The sequence below is a fragment of the Oratosquilla oratoria genome, chromosome 39 (assembly GCF_046742065.1).
Source record: "Oratosquilla oratoria isolate Oo_2021 chromosome 39, ASM4674206v1, whole genome shotgun sequence".
NCBI lineage: Eukaryota > Metazoa > Arthropoda > Malacostraca > Stomatopoda > Squillidae > Oratosquilla > Oratosquilla oratoria.
The window spans coordinates 41,450,769-41,460,810 of NC_134815.1; the positions used below are offsets into that span (position 1 = coordinate 41,450,769).

Below are 10,042 nucleotides of genomic sequence, written 5' to 3' on the forward strand. Positions count from 1 at the left end.
TAATTGTGATGGTCAGGTTAAAAATCTTCAGTTCTCGGTTGTTAGCCAGAAACAGGAGTCTTATTTACCATACATAATGCTTTTTTTTTTTTTTTTTTTTTGCCATATGTTTACTATATGTAAAAAAAATTCTGATTATTTATCATTAGAATTAGTAAATTTTTTGTTGCTAAGTTTTTCCTTAAGTTGTTAGTATCAGTATCATTCATGCATCAGTATTTTTATTGTATTATTCTATTATTGTTATTATTAGTTATAATTATATATTGTTTAGTACCTTAACTGCCTTTCTTTTATTTTTTTCTATATAATGAATTTTGTCTATGATTATCATTTTTCAAGTACTATTATGATTAACATTTCCTGTTTGTAGTTACATTATTATTTGTTTAAATGTATATCCTACTTATCAACTCTATTTATTAAGAGGACCTTAATGGAAATAAGTTTCATATGCTTTATTGTGTTATCCTCGTAATTTTATGCATTGTATTTAATTCAAGTTGTTAGTGTTTATTGCTTGGCCAATTCTGTGTTCATAATGAGGTAGTGGAACTGCTTTGCTACAACACGTAAATATTGAGGCATACAATAAATTACTATGTATTTTCACAATATGACTGGACCAGACTATTATTTTCAACTCTCTTCGATACAGTGATGCCTACGTAGATGTCATGAGGCACGAGTGGGTGTATGAGGATGCCAGCGTTGGCATCTTGATTATATTCATTTTGTAGTAGCTGAGTAACCCCCGAATTCTGTGAACTGGTTGGATCACATGTTTATTATTATTCAGAGTGAAAGAGAGCAAGTAATACAGCAGTGACTTTATTTTATAATGCAGATAGTGTGATTCATTGTACATTAGGCATCGTATTGAAGAGGTTAATAATGAAACTGTAGCCTGTTGGGCAAGTTTTGGTAGCATTATCTCCAAACTGTGATTGTTCAACAGCTTCATCACTTCCTTATCTAACTGGGAAGGTGAAATTAAGGTTTAACATAAAAATTTCATTTAGTACTGTAGACTACTGGATTGGATTGGATTTATTGAGAAAAACATGTACAGATATAGAAATATATATACATATACCAAGGGCTTTTTCCACCTTACAAGGGAGGTAGGTAAAGTCAAAAAAGCATAATTCCACTCCCACTCATTTCATCCTCACCCACTCCACTCCCATTTCCCACTCCTCCCTTCCTCTTTTCTTGGCTCCTCCTGGATGACTGGTTATCCCTGCATTTTCCTCCTCGCCCTGGGTCAGAAGCAATGCAGCAAGACACAGCACATCCACAGGAAAGCTGTTCTATTTAATCGGCAGTGGGTTTGCTGTGTTTTGCTGCATTGCTTCTGACCCAGGGCAAAGGGCAAGATGCAGGGATGACCTGTCATCCAGGAGGAGCCAAGAGGGGTGGTGAATTGGAGTAGAGTGAGTGAGGATGAAATGGATGGGAGTGGAATTATGCCTTTTGACTTGCGCTATCTCCCAAGGGAAAAAGTCCTTGGTGTATGTATGTATTTTCATATCTGTATCTTATTCCCAATAAAGCCAGTCCAATCAATAGTAATCTACAGTACTGAATGAAATTGTTATATTAAACCTTAATTTGACCTTGCCAGTTAGATAAGAAAGTGATGAAGCTGTTGACCAATCACAACTTGGAGATGATGCTATCAAAACTTCTCTGACAGGCTACATTTTTGTTATTAAAAAGAGTTGAAAATAATATGCTGTATAAAGTCATATGGTTAGAAATAGTATATAATAATTATTGTATGCCTTGATATTTATATACTGTAGCAAAGTAGTTCCACAAAATCATTACAAACACAGATGTTGTGAAACAATAAATACTAATTACTTGAGTTGTTGTTGTTGTTGTCGTTCCCTAGACTGTCTGTCCGAGCAGTCCCGTCTCCCCAAGGAATGCTACAGCCGAAACTGGGTTTTCCCACAAATCCTTTATAGAGTGTATGTTGTGTTGTTTGCGTGCATGATTGTGTATAATGCAGTCTTCCATTATGTGTTGTATGGTATGGGGTGAAGTGTTACATCCTGGGCAGCTGTTCACAATGCGGTCATCCAGCCTCTTCTGGTAGCTAAGAAGTGCTGGGTGGTGGCTGCACTGCAGTCTGGCCAGGTAAACTCTGTCCTTTCGTGGGAGAGAGGATTCAGAAGGGTGGATATCAGGGGGGTCTGGCATGCAGCAGTGTGTTGTCTTTCATTGTGTTAATGGAGCAGTGAGTGATATGATTATGAATATGTTTCTGGAGGCTGGTATTTGGTGGTTGTGGAGGAAGAGAAGAGAGTATCTGTGTGTGATACAGGTCTTTGGGTGTTGTTTTAATGTTTCTTGGTGTGTGTGGGTGTTCTGCTATGTAGTGTAGCGGGTGTGATGTGTTTGTGGTGGCTGCAGCAAGTGTTTGTGTGCCTCTCATGTCGAGGTGGTCCCTGACTTTGAGGACTTTAGTTGCATGGTGTAAATGGTCTGAAGGTGTTGTATTTGTGCAGCCTGTAATGGTTTTTAGGGCTTTGTTTTGTATGATTTGAAGAGTGTTGTGGTGTCTCACTGAGATTAGGAGCCCATGCAGGACTTGCATAATTCATCACTGAGCGTATGCATTGTTTGTATATTGTTATATTAGTTTCTTTTTTGTCCAAATGTTGTTCCAGTGATTAATTTAAGTGTGTTAAGTCTAGGTGTGCATTTGTTTTTTATGTTTGTGATGTTTTGTTTGAAAGACATGGATGCATCGTATGTTACACCAAGAATTTTCGGTGTGTTTGTGTGTGGTATTAGAGTGTTGTTGATGTAGAGATGAGGTATGTATTTGTGTTCTTTTGTCCAGTTGGTGAGAAGTGTTGCTGTAGATTTGGTTGGAGCTATTTTGAGTCTGTGATGAACCATGTGTTGAGTGTATCAAGGTATGGCTGGATTATTTCTGCAGCTTTGTCTGTGTTACGATGTGTGCATGTGATTGTTATGTCGTCTGCGTAGGAAGAGATTTGTATTTCTGAGGTGTCTGGTGTGGGTAAGTCATGCATGTGTAGATTAAAGAGCATGGTACTCCATTCTTAATGTTTCTGATGTGCAATGATTGGCCATTATATGACACGTAAGCATTCCTACCTGCCAGATAATTGGCCAGCCATCTTTTGGTGTTATTGTGCATGTCTGTGTTATATATTTTATTTGTTAGGTTGTGGCGGGGGATAGCATCAAAAGCTTTACTAATGTCTTGTTATAAGAAGTGTTCTATGGTGGGGCCTATCTGAATTGATGCCATCTAAAAAAATTTGTGTGAGGTTTATCAGAAGAGTGTTTGTGGAGTGTAGTGGCCTAAAACTGTGTTTTGAGTCAGCAAGGGGAATATGTGGTGTGACAAGTTGAAGTATTAGGCGTTCAATGACTTTAGAGGGGGTGCAGAGAAGTGTGATTGGGCGGTGGGATTGTTGGGTCTTTGTTCGGTTTTGGAATGGTGATTATTTTACCATGCTTCCAGATGTCGGGTATAGTGTTATATGAATAGTTGTAGTTTGCAGTGTTTGTGAGTGTGTGTATACCTTGTGGTCCAATATGTTTTAGGTGGATATTACTTATGTTATCAGGGCCACAGGCGGATGAGTGCTTGAGATTATGTATTATGTGTTTTGTCTGACTGTCTATGAAGGGTGTATAGTCTGAGTCTGTGGGAAAGTCTTTCTTACGTCGAATAGTGCATCGGTCGTCAGGGTAAGAAGTGAGATGGCTTGTCTGTGCAAAATGATTTATGAGTGTGTTTGCTTGTTGTCTGTTTCAGGGTAGATTGTCTGTTGTGATTATTGCTGCGTAAGAGCGTGTTGTGTTACTGTTGAGTGTTTTGTACAATTTGCTGGTGTTTTTGTGGTCAAGTGTATTGATAAAGTTTTGCCAATATTGTGTTTTTTGTTTGTGTATTTTATTGGCAATCAGAGTGTTTAGTGTTTGTATTTGGTCTACTATGTTTTGAGGGATAGGTGTGGGGGTATTGTGTTTAAGTGTGTCTCATTGTCTGATGAGGCCTTGGATTTCTGGTGTGAAGTTGGGGTTGTGTGATTTTCTGTTGCCTCTAGGGATGTATCTCTTGTCTGCATTTTGTATGATTGTATTAAAAGTGTGCACAGCATTGTTTATGTTTGTGATTGGTGTACTGTTAAGTGTTTCAAAATGTTGTTCTGTCTCTTTAGTAAAAGCTTCCCAGTCAGCCCTCTTGTAATTGGTGTATGTGTGTCTGTGGCCAACTGGGGTGCATCTTGTTTTGGTAGTGATGATGATTGGAAGGTGGTCAGAACCAAGGGTTCTGACCACTCTCCATGATGTTAGGTTAGGCAGGGGGAGCAGAAGGTGATATCAGGAGAGGAGGGAGTGTAGAGGGCTTGGTGTGGGATATGTGTATGATTATGTGTGTTGTTCATGATAGTCAATGAGTCAAACTGAGTCTGTATATCAAACCCTTTGTCTGTGTCAGGGTTGTCGACATACCAGGCAGACGACTTGGCGTCGAAGTCACCACCCATGATCAGGTTGGGGATTGAGGCTAGTTGGCTAAATTGAGGTCTAAAGGTGTTTGGAACTGTGGGGGATGATTGGGGGGTAATGTACATGTTAACTATTGTCAGTGTTGATTTGTTGCCTGTGTGGATTCGAATGGATTGGATTTCTGAATTACTTGAGTTGTAATCATCTCCATGAAGACAGCATTTACCAATACAAAATTTGTTCCACGAACAATTTATGGGTTGAACAAGTGGCTTTGGGTAGTTTCCTGGGGACTACAGGTCTTCTGTAATAGAGAACAGGGGCAGCAAATACAGTGAGATGTTCATGTTCCAGTGTAAATTGAGAAAAACATCCATTGACATCATAGGTTGGCAAGTGGGAGAGATGATATCAGAGAGAATCATCAACCTGCTATTTGTCTTCATAACCCATGAACACCCTCACTTCCATTAGGAGGTGCATCCCTAAGGAGCTGACATTCCTCTAAACTAACCTCAGGACTGATATCCACTTTGACTGTCTTATCTCAACGGGGTTCCCAAGAAGCAATGCTATTGATGGTTTTTTGTTGGCATAGTTTTATTGCAGAATGGTGACTTGAATGCAGTCATGTCATTGTGGTTCTTGTTTATTGATTGATCTGTTAAGTTGATGCATGGGGAAGCCTGGTGAAAGGTAGGATAAGGCGATCTGTTGTGGCATGCTTTTTTGTCATCACTGTGAATGGATGTGTTGTAGGTAGTGAGTTTTTTTTTTTTTTTTGGTGGTCTGTGTTTGTGTAGAACTAGTGTGCCTATAATTCTTTTACTGCTCTGTGAAGGATTTTGGTTTCTGAGTATAGATGTTGGGTTACTCAGGTGGTGCCACTTATTCTTAAAACTTTTTCGTATTGTTTATAGGATGTGTTTGTCTTTTAAATTGATGATTATCATGCTGTTGATGCATAATTAAGTGTTGTTATTGTTGTTGTCGTTTCCTAGACTGTCTGTCCGATCAGTCCCGTCTCCCCATCTCCCAAACAAGAAACTAAACATACTGAGGACCGTGGCAGGTACCGGACGTCAACAGCAGAAACATCAATCACTATACAAACAGCTCATACTAAGTGTAGTTAGTATGAGCTGTTTGTATAGTGATTGATGTTTCTGCTGTTGAAGTCCGGTACCTGCCACAGTCCTCAGTATGTTTAGTTTCTTGTTTGTCTTCACTGTCGACTCTTTGATGCCTAAAGGCCACGTGTTAGTAAAGGTGAGGCCTGAAGTTTTTATATTTTGATCGAGATCAAGAGGTTGGCCATTTAATCTGACTGTTGTGCTTCTTTGATTCATGATAATTAGGGTAACCAACATCACTTGTGACTTGTGAAAGGAATCAGGCATTCTGTTTTGTCTCAGCCATAGTTTAGAGCAGTGGCTCCCAAACTTTTCCAGATTTTTGCTTGGCTACTAGGCATATTCCTAGCGATTGCCCCCTCACACATGTGAAAACACACCTTTTATATTTTACTCTGACATATTTATTTATAATTCATATGTCAGTTTTATCCTCTATAAACTGCATACATGTTCCTTTACCATAATGTATAACATGTTTTATTATTCAGATTTTGTAATATATATATATATATATATATATATATACACATACAGGCATACATACATACCATAGCCACAAGAAGTTTGGACGCGATAATGGTGTCAGTACTTATGCCACAAATTGGAAGTCCCTCGCTCTCAGTATCCGAAGCGAGCCAGATATTTTTTCATATGCCTGTCAGCGAGACCAAGGTTGGCTGCCACCAGGGTATGCAGCGTTTCCAGGCTTGATGCTGTTTGAGATCCAATGGGGAGGATTATGTTTCTGGAGCTCCACACATTGCTTTTGATTTTATGTAAATTCTCAGTGGTTTGGCATCTGTTGCCAGCTATGGGTAGTGGACATGAAATTGAATGTGACAGGATTGCTGCTATAGTGGCCCTGTTTAAGGCAGGGTATTCTGTGAAGGAAATCTCTGAAAATACAGAAGTTATAGTGAGTTCAGTGCAATGCTGGTCGTTATGTTTCAAGGATGGTGGGGGGAGCAACGTTGCACTGTGCGGAAAGACACACCACCTAATAACCTAGGGTTTTCCTGCTGAATTTGTTTAGCAATTTTACGAGGAGACTTGTCCATCTCACGCTTAATAACATTTAAGGTGTGTGGTGTGTTTCCTGGGTCTACCACAGCCACCAGATTGGCCTATAAGTCTCAGGGAAGAAATATTATGTTTTCTGTGTATGTCTAGTGGGGCAGTTAGATGAGGTGGTTGTTGTCATTCCCTAGACTGCCTGGAGGAACATCATGGTTGGAATGGGGTTTTCCTGCAAATCCTATATAGAGTGTATATTGTGTTGTTGGCATGCATGATCGTGTACAGTGCAGTCTTCCTTTTATGGGAGAGAGGATTCAAGGGATGGATATCAAGGACTCTGGCATGCAGCAATATATTTTCTTTCAGTATGTTGATGGAATAGTGAGGAATATGATTATGGATATACTTCTGGTGGTTGTGAAAAAAGAAGAGAGTATTGGGTGTTGCTTTGATGTTTCTTGGCATGTGAATGTTTTGCTGTGTAGTATGGGTGTGTTGTGTTTGTGGAAGCTACGGCAAGTGTTTGCGTGCCTCTCATGTCGAGGTGATGCGTGACTTTGAGTACTTTCATTTCATGGTGTAAAAGGTCTGTAGGTGTTGTATTTGTGTAACCTGTAATTGTCTTTGGGGTTTTGTTTTGTATGGTCTGTAGGGTGTTTTGGTGTGTCTTAGTGATAGATGAGGTTGATGCCTTTTGTATGATAACTGCATCTGGGGCAGTTTGTTGGCTAGGCCTATTCAACCCATCAGTATGTTGCTCCTGGTCTCTTGCCAAAGACCCACAGCCTTCAGGTAATCATCAGCAACCTCTGGTCCTCTACTCACTCAGGAATGACAAATTGTGTTACCATGCAAGGGTTGTTAGTATAGGACATTGTAGTATGAGGTGCTCCATATCTCTTGTGTGACAGTTTCTTCTGGGGAAGTTTGAGTCAGTGGCTAGGCCCACTGTGTTGGTAATGACTTAATGCTAGATGGTGTCCCAAGTACAAATGCCCGAGTGTAGTTCATAGCAGGTAAGAGAGGGCCCTTTCTTCAGGGCTCATAACTTTTGAATCATTTGTGGATCATTGAGTTTGGCAGTCTGTCTTGAAAGGCTTATTAATTTATCTGAATGTGTATATGTTTTGTGTGGTATAGGTGGTCGGTCGTTATAGATGTGTGAGCAGTACTTCTCTCTCCCTCCCTCCACTGTTGGTAGTGTTTGTGAGATGTTTGTTAAAGGCTCTTTGCAGAATTGTGTTCCGGTGACCTTCATGTAATGTTCTAAGAGAAGGATTTTGGCCTCTATATACAGGCGTCCAATTACGGTGGCCTTAGTGCACCCTGTTATTCAGTGTTTTAATCTGTAAAGTTTGCCAGTTGTTTGTGTTCATCGTATTGAATGTTGGGAACCATGCTGCAAAAGCACAGTCAAGGGTAGCTGTCATGAATTGCTTGAAGATGAGGTTTGTGACCAATGTGTTGATGGATTGGCCCGCTTTACATCCACATTGACTTGATGAGGTGTGTATGTTTGTATGAATTATTTCTAAGATCAGTCTTTCCATCATTTCATGTATTGTGGAGAGGAGGCAGATAGATCAGTAGTATTTTGTGTTTTCTGGCAGTTCGTTTGGTTTTAGGGAGGGGGGCTCCTTCCAGATTGTTAGAATCTGTTGTGCAGTGTTTCAATAGATTTGTTATGGCTTTTACTGGACCTGTTCCAGAGTCCAGGTACTGGACACTTGGGGCTGCACCTTCAGGTGGAGGTGGGAGGGGGTAAGGTTGAGATGTCTTTCATCTTGGAAGTTGACATACCACTCGAAGGCCTATCTTGACACTGCACAACAATTCTGTGCGAGAACATGTACTCAAATTACAAAACAAGAACTCCATGCTTTGCCAACCCTGTGGACATAAATCTTAAGGAGAAACACTCACTCATTCAAGCAAGAACCACATAAGCATCCAACCAGCTTTGAAATAATTTCAATACAGATAACCCAAGCCGATCACCATGCAGGGGACACTAAATACATCTTACATTGCCGTACACTAATGTTATCCCGTCAGTAACACAATATGTCTTTTGCAAGAGACCTGGGCATTGGAATGATTGACTGGTTGGCTTTCAATGCAACAGGCCCCAGGGGTGAAGGGGGCTTTGGGGAAGAGGGGAATGTCTGTTGAGGAAGGACGGGAGAGGACAGAAGACAGGGATGAATGGAGAATGGTTGTATATGGAAGATGTTGTGATGCATGAGGTGGAATGGACGGGGGGATGGGGGGTGAGGTAGTGTGTGTGAGCAAAATTTTGACGCAGCCCGAAGGGATTTCTCCCCGTCCTCTCCTTTATATGGGGGGACGGAGAGGGGGGTCGCCAATTTAATGAAGCGGCCTTGCTGTGGATGTGCTGTGTCTTGCGACACTGCTTCTGACCCAGGGCAGTGGACAGGGTGCAGGGATGACCTGTCATCTAGGAGGTGCTAAGATGGGAGGGAGGGTGGAGGGGTGTGGAGTGTTTTCAGGGATGGAATGGGTGGGAATGATTTTATGCCTTTTCCTTTTTTGCTACCTCCCTAGTAAGGGGGAAAAAGCCTTGGTATATGTATGTATGTATTATTATATTTATTTATTAATTTATTTATTTTTTTAAGGGTGGGGTAATTTCAGGGTCTTGCATATCTTTTGCATCATTCTAGCAATTTTTTCTGCTTTCTGTCATAATGGGTTTGAAACTTGTTTTGGAGAAGGGTTCTTGTTATTTTGGTGATTATATTTTATTCTGTATTATGTAATTGTGTGACGTGTAGATAGAGGATTAATTTTTGAGTTAGTTCTTGACTGTTTTTGTTGTATATACTCTTTCTGCATCAAAGTGGTAGTTTGATATCTTGTTTGGGGTCACCACATGATTAAGGGGGGACTGAACATCTAAAAAAAATCATATAAAAAAGTTTATGGTCTTTCAACTTGGAACTTTTAGGTTTTGTTTAAGATATAGGTAGAAATATAGTGTGAACCCAAGAACTTTCTACGTCTTGACGTCATAACGTTTTTTTGGGCGTAATCGAATACAAACATATTTTTTTGTACTACAGACTTCTGCTTTTTCATGGTAATACTTATAGGTCCTATAAACACTTTCATGCCTGCTTTTTTAAAGATTCGCTATATGACATGAGATATAGGTGTCTTAAACATGGTCACTTACGTCACCCCTTTTTTCTGCTTTTTTTTTCACTTAGATGGTGCCCGTCGCTCCGTTTTTCAAGATATTGGAAAAAAACAGGCGTGGGAATAAAGATATGCCTATTTTACACTACCAGAAGCATTTTCAGATTGCTACAATTGATTAAATTTTTTTGGCATATTTTTAATTGCTAATATTTGTGGTTTTG

The 10,042-nt window shown here is 40.0% G+C and overlaps 1 protein-coding gene across 5 annotated transcripts in view; it reads left to right on the forward strand.

The window, feature by feature from the left end:
* LOC143020368 (uncharacterized) overlaps positions 1–10,042 on the forward strand; it is a 65,570-nt gene that overhangs the window by 45,638 nt on the left and 9,890 nt on the right. Inside the window, exon 1 of one of the 5 annotated variants that reach the window (XM_076176746.1) lies at positions 5,751–5,775. The exons of the other annotated variants lie outside the window; for them this stretch is intronic. The gene's annotated coding sequence lies outside the window, so the exon portion shown is untranslated. Of the gene's footprint in view, positions 1–5,750; positions 5,776–10,042 lie in introns of those variants that run through there. 5 annotated transcript variants of the gene reach the window in all.